The sequence below is a fragment of the Emydura macquarii genome, unplaced genomic scaffold, assembly GCF_026122565.2.
Source record: "Emydura macquarii macquarii isolate MOO-44397 ecotype Brisbane River unplaced genomic scaffold, CSIRO-AGI_Emac_v2 contig_1119, whole genome shotgun sequence".
NCBI lineage: Eukaryota > Metazoa > Chordata > Testudines > Chelidae > Emydura > Emydura macquarii.
The window spans coordinates 11,703,815-11,718,941 of NW_027131256.1; the positions used below are offsets into that span (position 1 = coordinate 11,703,815).

At 37.6% G+C, this 15,127-nt stretch overlaps 1 long non-coding RNA gene across 1 annotated transcript in view; it reads left to right on the top strand.

The window, feature by feature from the left end:
- LOC137151882 (uncharacterized) overlaps positions 1-14,337 on the top strand; it is an 87,254-nt gene extending 72,917 nt beyond the window's left edge. The window contains exons 2-3 of the long non-coding RNA XR_010919389.1: positions 7,725-7,837; positions 13,849-14,337. This is a non-coding gene — a long non-coding RNA (uncharacterized lncRNA). The remainder of the gene's footprint in view (positions 1-7,724; positions 7,838-13,848) is intronic.
- The last annotated feature ends 790 nt before the right edge of the window (positions 14,338-15,127 follow it).

Here is a 15,127-nt window from a genome sequence, read left to right on the forward strand (position 1 = left end):
ACAACAATTTCTCAGGCTCTGTGGGAAACCCCCACATGGTAGGAGATGTGTCACTGATACTGCTGTGACCTCTTTTCCTTCTGATGACCTGGCTTCATCAGAAGGTATATTGGAAGACTACCTCCCTGCCAAGACAGGAAAGAGAGAATATACCCATATGTGTAATTTGCTTGAGTGAAGTAGTAGCTGGTTTGTTTTTCTCCCTGAGATAACCAAGTTCTGAGTTGAATATTGAGCTCTCAGTATTGTACTGAACTTGTCTGAAGCTGTCCTGGTTCGTTGGCAGATTTTAAACTATCCAAAGGTGTTTGTTACGTTCATCACAAGTAATAGTGTTAGAGGCCCTTTCAGGGACTAAAACGCCAGATGTGGTTGATTAGGTGATGAACTTGCTGTTTCTTAAGCAAATTCTTTTTGTTGTGTGTCTGTAACAGTTTTAAGCTGATCAAATGGCAATTGGAAATACACAGAGAAATCGGTCACCCTGCCAAAGACAGCTGGGTATAATTCCCTCTTCACAGCTGCACCTAAAAAGAGGGAATTGATTGAGTGCTGTGATAGTTCACCTTCCTTCTAGTACAGAGGATGTAGCTTTGGGACTTTGCTGCACTTTTGGCTCCTGTTGGGTCTGGGAATGAGGAACAGACCAGGGACTCAATCTTGTACTGCATTGTCACTAGCTATCCAGGCCAGTCAGAGGTTCTCATTTTCATAGCTATGCAGTGGTGTCAACTTTCGTTTGTTTCAAGGGTTCTTTGGGTCCAGTGGGTGACTTTTGTACCTAATGCTTGTGATTAAACCCCTTAGAAATGACCATGGTGTGCAATATTAGTACAGTGCTGCATTCAGTGCCATGTACAGATGTAGGAGCCCACTTGGGAGCGTGGTTTAGTTGTGCTTGGAGGCAGAAGGGTACTCCAATTATGCCACGTGCTTGAGAACATTTCCAAGATCAGTGAAATCGGTACACCTTTGGTAAATTATGATTTGGGAGCTCGTTATCTCTCTTTCTGTAAAACTCATTTTCCAGCCTACTGATCAAGCTTATGAAAGCATAGTTTCAATCTGCCTCCTGCTCAGTTTTTAATTCCCTGGCTGACAGTAAAGAAAATTCTAACCAGCTCTCAGGACAATTTATATTATTCTCTTGTCTCGATGGCATGTTGATCCAATTGAATAGGCCTTCTTGAAAAATGAGTTTGTCTAAAATCTGGCTTGCAAAGGGAAGGTGTAAAGGTACCTAGAACTTTTCTCTCATTGGGGACTTGTCTGTTCTGTCTCTTTGATGCTGAGTATAACCTAGAGGTATAACCTAAAGGTCAAGCCTCTTGCATGAGAGAACCTAAATTTTCTGCTTTATTGTGCTTGATAGTCTTTTCCCTACTTGTTCGTACCCTTGGGGTGTTATGATTTTATGAATGTGAACTTCCCAGTTAAGATTGTTTTAGTAACTAAACAAATGACAACATTCCAAGACCTTCATTCAATTTTCACTCAGTGTTTACTCAGTACTTACCTAGGAAAGTTCCAGAGAAGCGGGTTGCAATCTGAGTGAATATTGAAGACTAGGGGGATTGTCTATATGGGAAAATTTTACCAATTAGACCGGTATAAATATATTAGTATAACTCCTCTTATGGACCTGTGTTTTAGATTGTCTTTCTTCAATTGGACTTTATACACCAGAGACATAAGATAAACTAGAAGGAGGCCCTCTTATACTAGAATAAGAGAGTTCATATGGGGAGTTATATGATGTAACTATAGGGTATGAATTTAAAGTTCTACCTTATGCCAGTATATCTTTTTCATGTAGAAAAGCACTAGATTGTGCAACTGTTATTTGCAGTGGTGATCACTTATTCATGCAAGTAATCCCACTTATTTCTATTCTATTCTATTCTATTCTATTCTATTCAGTTCTGATAGTACCCATCACTGGACCATCTGGGACTGTGTGTGTGTGTGTGTGTGTGTGTGTGTGTGTGTGTGTGTGTAACTTCTCACCTATGTGAATAAGGATTGAGTATCTGAGTGAAAAATGAATAAAGGCCTCAGGATTTGTTTCCCAAATAATGGAAAATGCAAGCATATTTCTTTGTGATACAAGTTGAATTACCCACATTTTTCAACCAAACAATTATTGCTTCACTCACCCTACACTCTAAAAACTAACAGACTCCCAATCGTATGAATGAGATAATCTTTCAGCATCTTAACACTAAACTCCAGAAAAGGTGAAATCAGAAAACCACTAAGGGCCATCTATTTTACTCGTTCTCAGAAACACAAGATTTACTGTTGAGCACCTGCAAGTGTGTAGGGAACTATCTGAATGGGAGAATCTGTCCACTCCTCTAAGTACTTAATGGGTTGCTTATTTTTTCTTGCCAAAGAAAGGACTGGTTATGTCTGTGCTTTGTTGAAGTAGCTAATATTAGGTGGGAGGGGATTAAGGGCACTACCATTAAGCAACTGAAACTAGCTTAGTGTCACTTTTCAGAATTAAAAGGCCCTCTCTGCTCCACCTCCTGAAAATCTTACAGGTCTCAATAGAAGAAGAAAAATGCAGTGAGTTAATGAATGATGTAAATATAACACAGTTAACAGGGAGAGTGTGTAAGGGTTGGGAATTGTCCCTATTAGTAAATAGGACTCTTGCTTAATTGATAACTGAAGGGATGGATTGTTTAGTATTAACTTTATTTCAGTAATGTGCGTCTACAGTTGTACTGTATAATTTTGTTTATATGACTAAATGTAATGGGAAATGTTTTGTTGAAAATTTAATTTAAAAAAAATCAGATGATCCCAAAGCAAAACACTAGGTGTCAACATCCCTGAACTTAGAGGAATTCAGATCCAGATCTGTATTTAACATTTGGCATTTTATTCCTGTAATGGGCCAAATGAAAACTCTGGATCCAAATACTGTCCAAATTTGCTGAAGCTGATATCTGAGTCTAGATCCAAACTTTGTGACTAGAGGAATTTTCACAAGAAATTCACTGCTATGGTGTTCCAAAGCACACTCCTCTAGTCATTGCAAGGCCTTCGTATAAGCAGAGAAAAACTGGGAGTAACCCCGCTGCAGAAACAATCTCACAGATTTTAATTTCAGTTAGAAATTGGCTTCTATGTTTCCTTCTCATCAAATTTGCCGTGCAAGCAGTAACAACATTCTAATGCTATGATGTATGTATGTCATAGGTTAGCATGGCTCACATGGATTTACCGGTCCCAATTCTGCAGTTTTTACTCAGGCAAAATTCCAAGTGACATCAGGACTATAAGTAAAGCCTCTGGGGGAAACGTGTACCTTCAGCAGGACTATTTGTATAAATTGCATTTGGGCCCAGTGTGATGTTACAGTGCAAATACAAAGTGGTCTTCATTTTTCTCACATGTTCGCCTAACAGTTTGCATTAGAAATATTTATGGTTACATTATTCTGGCAAGATGGAATGTGAACTGCTTGGTTCGGAGCTGGCCATTCTCTAATGAACACTATTCAATTATTTAAAATGGGCAAATTTCCTCTCTAGATCCTAATAGATAATCTAAATATACATCAAAGTTTCTAAACTGGTTTTTCTGTCTTTGATTATATAATTTTAAGAGGTTTTTCCATACAGTGTTGATGGCATTTTCCTTGCAGGTGCAGTTTTCAATACTAATGGGTGGCTCAGATGATGGGATTTCAAAATTATCACGGAGGAGCACTGTATCTTGAGAGCTTTGTAAGGGATGTTGATGGCCCATTGGCTTATGAGGGAATTCAGAAAAGGAAAAATATGTAACAGTTCGATGGTGACTGTCCTGGTTTCATCTGTGCACATCACTGATGCTTAATGCGTAGTAGATAGTGAGAGTTATGGCAGTGATGTATTTGACTCACTATTTGTTTTTTTAGTTTAGAAAAGAAAATCAAGTAATTTTAATACTTGATTATTTTTTACATATTCTACAGTTCTGGAAGCCATTTTGTTTAAAAAAACAACAACGTTGTTCTAATAGAACAAAGTTTTACCTGCTGAGAAATCTTGGTTTAAAAAAAAAAAGACATCTTGGGCCAAATCCTGAAGCTTTTACTCAAACAAAACTGCAAGGGGAGTTTGGTTTGAGAATCGACTGTGTGTGAAAACTTTATCATTCTGTCTTATTATTAGCCAGCAATATTTTCCACTGAGTTGAGCAATCCTTTAGACCATACTTTTCCTTTCTTTCTGCCTCAGTATAGATCTTCGGCTGCTAAGGCCAAAAGGTGTATCACTGCTGGCTTGCTTTTAAAACCTTTTTCAAAAATCCAGATGAAGAATCACCTCTCCAAATAGTAAAGGAGAGAGCTTGAAATAAGGTAGAATTTATTTATGAGTATGTATAAAGTTTTCTAAGCTATCCGTCTCAAGCATCAGCAGCTCTGATTTCAAATAATGTACAAAAATGAGTACTGAGGTAGGAAAAGGACTGTGTGGAATGGAGGTAAATTTGAGTTTGTAATGAATAAGGCATGCTGCAATTGTAACAAAGTATGTTTGAGAGCCAGGACAAGTGCATTTATTTTGTTTTCTTTTATGATATATGCATAGCACTGTGCACTTAATTTTTTTAGAGAGGAAAACTGTTTTGAAATTTTCCTATAGAAAGTGCAAAAATCATCGAATATTTTACACAGCAAAATCATTTCTCTACAAATAAATAGCATCACAGCAAAGAATCAAATGTCTAGCAAGTTCACGCTTTGTGGGAGACTGTCACTTGCTATGTCCCTTAATGAGAGAGTTTCTTCAAAGGAGTGAAGATAATCTAGTTTCTTTTATTTTTCCCCATAAATGAGTAAAGGGGATTCTTATTCTTTAAATGTAAAGGGTAGATAAATAAAATGTATTTAGCAGTAAAGTTACTGAATGTCATTATTTATAGAGACATGGATGATCCTTTGTTTTTATGGGTGCATGCAGCATGTCCTTTAGATTGTACTTAGCATATCTCAATATTGAAGTGCCCATTTCTAAGAAGTATTGAGATTTGTTGATTGCTTTTTATAAATAAGATGAGTTAGTTACGGTTGGAACAAATTTTGTTTTTTCTCTATCTAATATTAATGGATTTAAGGCTAAGTTGTGGCCGCTCCAACGATGGACGCAAAAGCGGGTGGAGAAGGCACAGGGAGCCAGGCTTACCACCAATGAAAGTGGTAGCCATAATTTTGATAGTAGGGGTAGAGAGAGCAAGGTGAATTGTTTTGCACTGCTGTCATTTGTTAATGACTTCCAGGGCTTCATAGCAGAGCATTGGGGCCCACTGCCTTTGGCCTGGTGCTCCTCTCGCTTATGCTGCGATAGCTGTACTTGACTTCACTGGAGTTATTTCCGGTTTGGTTCAGTGTGTGAGAAGAATCAGGCCTCACTTTGTCTTTCAAAGACATAATTTTATGGTATCTTTTATCACTGTGACTCAGGCAGTTGTACCTCTTCTGCACAGGTCAGGCTTTGGGGATCTGTCATGCAGCCCATAGCACCTTAATTACTGGAAATCCTTGCTTTGCATTGAAATGGAAAAGTGAAACTCTCTCTCTCTGTCTCACCCAGGGTTTTACTGTGTTCTTATACAATGGAAAGCAGCCCAAATATTGCTGGAGGTCCCTATGAGGCTGCACTTGCTGTCAGCGCTAATGGAGAGAAACCGCAAGCAGTGTTGAAAGATGATTTTAGGTTTTTAATAATCTCATTTCAAAACCAAAAAACTAGAAATATTTTTATAGTAAAAGTGTCTTAAAAAAAAATACCAGGAAATTGGCATATTGGAAATCTATTCCAGGGTAGATGGTGCTGTAAACACCCTTGTCTATGAGACTGAAATTGCACAGAAATACTCAATCATAGATTTGCTTGCTGCAGAAAGTAAGTTTGTCTAAACTTTAGTAGGAAGTAAAATATGAGAAACTCCATGTTGCTATGTTTGTTTTCGTTTTGTATTATTAGGCCAAACCTGGGCTCTTTACTATAGGCCATGCCACACTGCTGATGGCATGGGATCGACTTTAGTTTTTACTGAGCTGTTACCTAGCCAAACTCCTATTAATATGAATGGGAGGAATTAGCCTGAATGAGGGTATAGGAATTTGCCTGGGTAAAGAGCTCACAGTGCTTGGCCTATAAGAATGAACCAGATCCTGCAGCCTTCACTTGGGCAAAACTCCTGTTGAAGTCAATGAGTTTTGCCTCTGTAAGAAATGAGAATGCAAGATTTGGATCTCTATGCTTATTGTGAATCAGTAAGGGCCAGATTCTGCCTATCTCTTATGAGGGTACACAGTGCTGGATGATCCACGTCTGGGCGAGCAAAATGAGAACAGGGACTGCTTCCTCCCAGTTCCATTGGAGGTGAACTCTGCACTGATGGAGAACAGGACAATGGCTTCCTTCCACCCTTGGCCCATGGACCTGGCTGGCGGTGCAGCGGTGGAAGAAGCTGTGCCCCACAAAGGGACATGGTAGCTCTCACACAGCTGCTGTGCACCTGGGGACTCTGGGAGTCATTCTGCCTTGGGGAGAATACTTCCTGATGTTCCTTCTGGAGCACTGTGGCCAGGCAGCATCTCTTACTAATGACTGTACCTACATGGCACAACGGAGTCCTTGTTGTTTAAGGGGCAGTGTGATTTCTTAGTTCTGCTGTAGTCATTAAATACTGACGGTCTCAGAATAATAATTATGAGCAGGACATAAATGCATTGCTCAGCACAACCTCTGCCATTGCTGCACTTAGGAGATGACTGCAGAATAAACAAATAATGCAAACCATGTAGGTGTGTAAGTCTACACGATACACCTGGATATTTAGAGTGATATCCTAATGGCGCACACAGGGCTTTGCTCTGTGTTTAAAAAAAACCAAACAAGCCAAAGAGCAAAATGCTCACCCCCCCAAAAACACCTCACTCAAACATTCCCTGTGGTGCCAAGTACTGTAGGCTACAGTTTCCCTACCAGATGTGTAGCAATAGTCCATAGGTCTGGACCATTCTGAGTAAAACCAAAGCAGGGAGGAAAGAAACCAACAAAAGGTAGGTTTTCTTTTGTTTTGTTTTAAAAGTAGACTACAGAATTAGATGTTATAAAGCAGGTTCAGTTTCTAGCAGCTTGATCTTCGCTTTTGTGCACTGTAGGCTTTGTGTGCATTGATATCCGGTTGGTAATTATCGTTCTGATGACACTCCGCATTCATGATGACACTCCATATCACATTTTCACTGCAACATGAAATATTGCTCTTTTTTGGTTTGTTTGTTTGTGTGAGTTTAACCCAGAATTGAAAAGGCTAGACATTTCTCACAATGGGACATTGATAACCTTGCAGATTAGCTACTGATCCCATCTCAGTGCTTGTGTCTCACTCTTTTTCTCTCTTTTTACGCAGACAAGGGTTTCCCTCAACAAACTGAGACAGAATAATTTTGCCAGGTTGATTGCTTGCCCCACACGGACCTCTTGAGATACTCATACAAAAGAAAAATGGAGATCAAAAGTCAGGGAAATAAAGAGAGGGGGAGGGGGGACTCATGATTGAAAAAGCTACCAGAAAGAACCTGCTCAGGTTTCAGTCAGGTGATGAACAGACTTGTTAAGAATTCTAAGGCCTGTCAAATTTTCCCATCTGAAATCCAAGCATATTTTTAAAAGAATTTTCATAATGAGTGTCTCTTTTTCCCCCATCTGAAGGGTTGGAGTATTTTCTGAAAAAGTTCTGCAGGGCAGAGAAGTCAAACACTTATTCACATGCAGCTGTACAGGATAGATGGAGTACAGCTGACTTCACAGCTACAGGGGATTTGGTAAGTGCCCATCACGTAAGCCACCTAAAACTTTCTAGAATATTGGAATTTTTTGTTTTTGTTTTTTAAAAAAAGCTGCATTCTTTGGTGTTTGTTTCTTTTTGTCACCTGTTAGGCAAGGCTGACCTTGCTGGGAACTCTTAGCGATGGAGGAGAGGGAATTACATTAGGAACTGACTATAAAAAAGTATCAGAGTCTGAAAAGAAACATTTAATTTTTCAACTTGGATTTTATTTGAAGAGATCCAGTCCAGACCCACATTGTTATCTAGATGTGAGAAGGGCACCAGGGGTCCTCTCAGCGAGTCCCTTGTGGTTACCGCTGCAGGTCAAACACAGTCAAACCTTCTCAAAATGATTCCATCAAGGAAACAATCTTATCTGACTTGCAGTGTCAGTTTGCCAGTTCCCACACTCCTTGCATTGACAGAGGCAAATAGACAGCTTTGATAAGCGAGATTTCTTATCAGGGACCCACTGCAATTGAACAACACCACTTCATGGATTGGAAGTGACATCTCGAATTACAAAAATGACTGGCTGTACTAATTGTACTAGCTTTGTTTCTTAAAAAATAATGACAATATATTCTTAACTGAGGAATAGCTGGAATTTGAAATAAAGTCTCTCTGTTAAACTGATGAATTGATACAGGTCAAGCTGACCTAGTTATTGTAATTGTTATACACACTGTGAGAAGTATTGTTATCCTAGTCTGAGGGCAACAAAAGGTGAGACTAGAGGCCCTGCTTTTTGACTTTTGTATGCTCTTGATCAAATAATATTTTTATCAGTGCATTATGTATTTGTTGTTTTCTTTCAACTAGATCTTGAGCAGTATCCTTCTGTTCATTCTAGAGGTTGGCTCTAATATGACTTCAAATCTTGTTAAGAGTCCAACCAGATTATGAGAGGGACTCAAAACAAGGTGAAAGAAATGTCCATAAATGTGTTATTTTTCCATTTCGACATGAAACCCATTTCTTTTTTAAATAAAAACCTGGCATCATTGTGTATGTGCTCTGACTTAAAAGGTTTTAGGAAATCTATGGTATTATGTGTTTTCTCAAAATGATATATTGGAAGCAAAAACTGTGTAACTTTTAGGGATTAGATAAAGTCATAGTGTATTGCAGCAAAATTTTACATCCTTTTCAAGTAATCCTTTTCCTCAAAACAGGAGAGCTGAAATATAATATAATACTGATATATCTGATATAATAAGCTATTGTTGGTTTGGTTCAGGGAAGTCATGTTTTAATGGTGACTTTCCAACCTGCAAGCAGATGGCTGCAGTATCATCTATTGGTTCGTGAAATCAGTTATTTACTAAAGATTTATATTTATATTGCTCTCTCCAAAGTCACCAAAATAGAATGATATTCTTTTAGATCTTAATTTATCTGTGTGAGTGGATGACTCTGGGGAAAGGCATTATGCTACAGAGTAGATCACTGGTTTGAATCCAGCCCAGGGTTAGAAGCAACGAAAGGTCATTAACATCTGAGTGAGGCCTCTTTAGTGGCCCATGTGAAATGATTTGATAGTCCTTGTAAATTCCCAGGAGGACTGGAGCCAACATCATGATCAGTAGTCTTAGAAGAAAGTTAGTGGACGTGAACATGCATTGACAATGAACTACTTCTTACCTCTGGAAGTGACCTGTTGAGCACAGGATTGAGGAATGCTGTTGGGCCTGTTTGGGGAATTCTTCACAGCAGCTGCCTGGGCTGTGCACAGAGGACTTTTGTCTTTTTTGTCTACAATCTGGCCCCTTTTGCAAATAATTTACTCACAGGTGAAAAGATCTTGAACTGATTCTGGTCTTATACTGGTGTAAATCAGGAACAACTCCAATGAAGTCATGAGTAAAACCAATGTAAAACAGGCACGAGAGAAATCTGAATCAGACCTTTTATCTCTCTCAGCAGTGAATATATTTTAAAAAGTAACACATACTGTTTATTTTACAAATGTTCTGCTATTATTTCACATGTTACAAATGCTTCTGGATGCAATACAGCCTGTAGTTAGTGCTCATGAAAAATATAGACTGTATTGGGTAGTCGTGTGACAGACAACACCTGAACTGAAGACATTTTATAGTCAGTCCATTGTAACTTGTAATAACCGCAGTATTTTTCTTTATGTAATACTTTGTAACTAAAATGGGGGAAACCATCCCAAATGGATTTTCATTTCAGTTTCGTAAATAAATATACAGAAATAATTCATATGATGACTTTAATTGGAGTGGGATGTATTCAGTAAGTGTAGGATCTTATTCTTTGAATTTCTTGTAGGAATCCAAATACAACTCCCCCACCCTCCCCCAACACACACATTATAGTAAAAGGTTTGACTTTTAACACAAGAGTAAGGAAATTAAGAGTTACGGGTAAAGGGTCAAAATCTGTAGTCTTTAAGTGATCAAAACTCAATGGGAGTTTTGCTTGATTAAGGACTTCCAAATTTGGGCTAAAATGATCTTTTCAGATCAGTGTGACAGATCTCAACTCTGATAACCTGCTCTCTGTCTCCATTGACAAAAGGAGTTGTATGTCTGTAGGGAGAGCAGAATATCAAAGAAGAAAATCCGCTGTATGGCTTTGAGGAGAACTTTGTTGTAAATCTAAAAATCCCCCTTGACACTTTCACTTTAATTCATTCCTTTGAGGAAACGTCTCCTTTAGGTCTGTTCTCAAATGGCAACATTCTGCACTCCTTATCAGTGTGAATCTCCTATGACCATCAGTGGCTAAGTCACACAGACATAGGGAGAATAGAGAATCAGTCTGTATCTAATGTATAGCTCTGAGGAGAATTTATGCTCTGTTGTTTCTAGAACCTTCCTGAATGTATGCTGTGTGCTTTCACACATTGTTCTGAAACTTTTATGGTACCATGGATCACAGAGAGAGGCACTCATTGTTGCTTTTCTGGCTTCTGTATCGGATACTTACCGCAAATTTAATATTTGTCTTGGTTGAGATTATTGTACTGTAGTGATTAGAAAAACACTCTTTTTTTGGGTGTGCATTTGAGTTGCTGAAATAGATCATTTTACATATTTTAAGACTATTTTAATACGTGATCTAGAAAAAACCAAACCAAACTATGAAACTCACCATTGCAGGCCATTGAGGCAAATACCTTGGCAATGTTTAAAGTCAGATTAGACACTTCCATGTATAAAAATAGCATCTATAGTAACAATAGTCAGGAGTAAAAAACCTTCCATTAGAACTGACATCACTTGTTTCATGTGATAAATTGAGAAGAAGTCCTAGTGAGAGAGACATTTAGACTGAAATTTAGAAGAAATTTAGTGTAGTATGACAGTTTGTTTTCCCATGTTAGTACTTATTAACATGTGTTAAAGTTTTAGTCATATGAATAGCTTCTTGGTATTTCATATAAATGCTTTTTGAAACTCTCTTAAAGGTTTATACTATTTATTTGACAATGACTACTCCTTTTCTCCCATAAACATATATATGGTCAATTTTTAAAATGTGCATTTTATGGTCCTCTTTAGACCACAGTCTGTCAGTAGGCCCTAAGAGGTTATGATAATATTAATAAAGATCTATATCTCAAAGCACAGTATTTAAAAGATTATTGCACATAGGTTATGAAATGTTAACAAATAGGCTGTTTTATTTTTTAAAAAATGGTCAGTTTCACGCGCTTCTTCATGAATTAACAGCATACTAGTTGTATAGCATGTTTATTACATGTGCTGCCTGATCCCATAATCCCTAGACAGGTAAAACTCCCACTGAACTCGGCCAGAATTTTACTTGTCTAAGGATTGCAAGATGAGGTGTCAAGGATTCATACACCACTGTTGATTTTAAAACAAACCTTTGCTGATTCTATCAAGAGCTCTTCATCGGTTTAAGGGCATTACATGGCTTTAATCAAATCCACTCAGCGTACACATCTAGCTCTTACTGGCGTCAGTGGTTAGCCTGAGATGCATAATTCAGATGCAGATCTAAGTTTTGAACATCTACCTATTCAGCAGTGCTTAGAACTGGTATTTTGGCTCAACCTGTTAGAGAGATGGAGACCATTTGTACCTAAAACTACATCAGGGTTTGGATTTCAGTTGCCCACTCAGAGTTCAGGTCTGGGCCTGAAACTTTCCCTAACCTACTCACAGCCCCAAACTTCAGTTTGGTTTGGCGTCCTCTTGAAATTTGAGGGTTTTGTATGTTTGTAGAACTTACATACAGTATGGTTTGAAAATATTTATAATATGATGTCTGTTTCTCTGTCCCTCTCTTGTGTTTTTCCTGCTTAACAATAAAAAATTTATCGGACAGATTGACAAGTAAATTAGAACATTGCAAAGTTTTACTTCAGTTTGTTTTACTCAGTGTGTTATTTTCGAAGGGCCAGATCCTTGATGTCACTCAGGTTTTCATTCTGCAAACATAAAGTGTCTAATGGTTCAGGGCCTTAGTTATTATTCTGTCTTTATTCAGGGAAAAGGACCCATTTGATTTCAGTAGAGGGTTGCTTAAAGGCTCAGGATTTTGGCTGGCTATGCATTACAAAGCTGAGTTGAGAATGAAATTAATGTCAGATTTATGTGTTGACTTAGATTAGGAGAACTGCAAGTATACAGGAATGATGCTAGGATCAAATATTTGATGTGCAACGCAAGTATTATGCCTCACTCTGGACACTCCTGCATATTCTGTGCATGATCTTTGTTGCATCATCTATATATTTTCCTTGCACTTTTGTCCATATAAGGGAATGGCCCAATAACTGAGTTATTTTTGTGCTGAGTGCCCCAAAAAGGTTGATTAGTGGGGACATTCGGCACATATTTGTTGGCTTAATTTGGTTTCCAGTTTAATTTTGCAATTCACCATTTGAGGACGACTGATCTGCAGAATTTCTCTCTGCACCTCTGCAAAAATTTTTCTGTTTCACTTGATTTCAGATTTAGCAGTTCGCTGTATGGTTTGAAACCAGAGAAATCTAAATCTCAAAAGGAAAATAATTCTTTGTTCTTCAAAGTCTGTGGATTGCTCTTCCAGAATGATTGTTCTGTCCACTAGTGAACTTTATAGTTGAAGCGCGTCCTACAGCTTCTTCATCCCTCAGATGCAGGCATGACATGATTTCCCTTAGAAGCTATCTAAAAATGTATGCTTTTAATTATTGATATGCTTATATTCAAGAAAGCAATTTTAAAGGCCAGAATCCTGTCATATCTGTGTCAGAAGACCCAACGATCGAATGTACTGATGAGAAACAAGGGAAGATTTAGTACTAAACACATGTGCAGGATGATGATACTGTCTGATCATGTAGGTAAACCAGGCTATATTACAGGAGGAAGTTGGCCCGTTATTAAAATGGCAACTGCCATCCCTTGGAGTGCTGGCCTTTTAAATTACTTGGTATTTGTATTTATTTTTCCACTCGTATTCACTGGAATATGAATACCAACAAAATGCACAGATAGAGTGAATAGGACAGGAAAAATTGTCATATCCATCATTACAGTTCAAGTTATTTCACCATCACTGATACAGACTAAAGGTTTGTGATACAATATAGTATTTTCTTGAATAAACGTTGTGATTTCTGTATGCTGTGATTTGTAGAGCCATATTATACACTGTTCAATAGCATTCAGACATCCAGTAGGCATGTATGAAAATGTTTGCTTCCAAATTTTGAATGTTTCACAATTTTTATTATGGATTTTTCACGTCTGAAAGCTTATGTTGGAAAATTTTCCTTATTAATTATTTATTCTCCTTTTAAAAGAAACATGTTTGAGTGATCCAGTCAGGAAGCATAAACAATACCATACACTGCAAATGCTGAATAGAGAACAATGAACAAGTGATAGACCATAATTTGTTCTCAAAGTATTTAGTGAATACTTAAAAATAATAAATACATTGATGGAAATCAATATTGGCTCACAAATGAATTGTGATTAAATATAGGGCTAAATTAGCAACAAATCTTGTTTGCAGTGAAAATCCAGCCAGCTCTACGAAGGAATCATGTCAGATCTTAATGAAGAGAGGATGGGAGCAGAAGAAAATAAACATGATAGACAGAGAGCTCCTCTGTCAGATGAAACAGAACAGAAGAGAGAGCAGAGCTATAGATGGATAATCCACAGACAACTACTTTGCCACAAAAGTCAACTCATAGATTGATTTAAACAAATGTTTTTGTACTCACTCACCAATAATACATTTAATCCTGCAATTTTGTGCAGATTTTCTGATATGGCAAAACTTGTGAAAGCAGGGTTGGGTTTCAGAAAATGGTGGTAATGAAGTTGTCGGGGTGGGGGGGTGTTGTTTCTCTGTGATGTGAAGTGTAGAACAGTCAGAACTGGATGCAGTGCCTCTGTACTGTGCATATAAAGAACTGACTTGATTCAATAAAGATCACTGCTAGATGTTCTTGTATTGTGAAAATTTACTGTTTCATTAAATAGGGCCCTTAATTTGTAGGACCATTTAAATTTTGAATTGATAATTGTTTTGAAAAAAAATTGAATAAACTGCAGTTTACAAAATGACTTCATTAACCTGGCTTGATAGGTCATTTTAAATCCTTGACTGTCCCTTTGTCCACATCCTATCTATTAATACTTGAGATATTAATCAAGTGAACATCTGCTGGTGTGAGTGGAAGCCTTGCACACAAATTTCACCACTGCCCTAAATCCATGGTAAAATAGAGCTTTTTGAAGTAGAAAATACCATACTTCATACCGAGGAGAGAGGTGGACGGGGGAAATCATTTGGAAGTGAAATTATTCAACCCTTTTTTTGAAAATATTTTGAAGTGTTTTCACCAAACTATCAGTTTTCTTCACAAAGCTGAAGCATTACAGTGTTTTGTTATAAACAAAACACTGTAAATCATTTGAACATTAAAGATTACTTGAGAAAACCCTCAGCCGAGATACTAATGGGAAAGGAGGACTCAGGACAATAAATGAGAGCTCATCATGTCAGTGAAAATTGGAGCAGGTTTTTCAGCTAAGGATTTCATAGACATTAGGAATCATATTTCCCTTATGGCACATGTCCGCATCTTTAGAATCATAAAACTTCAAACCATCTTTTGGACAACTGAATATATTTTTTCCTGGGCTAAGGAGCATTTTCAGGAGTGTATTATGTGTTTTATTTTTCAAAAGTGGCTCAAAGGACCCCACACAATATAGTTTTAAAAAAAAAATTATGCACCCCATGACACTGTTTTTTATTATTTAAATAGAAAAAAGTTTTG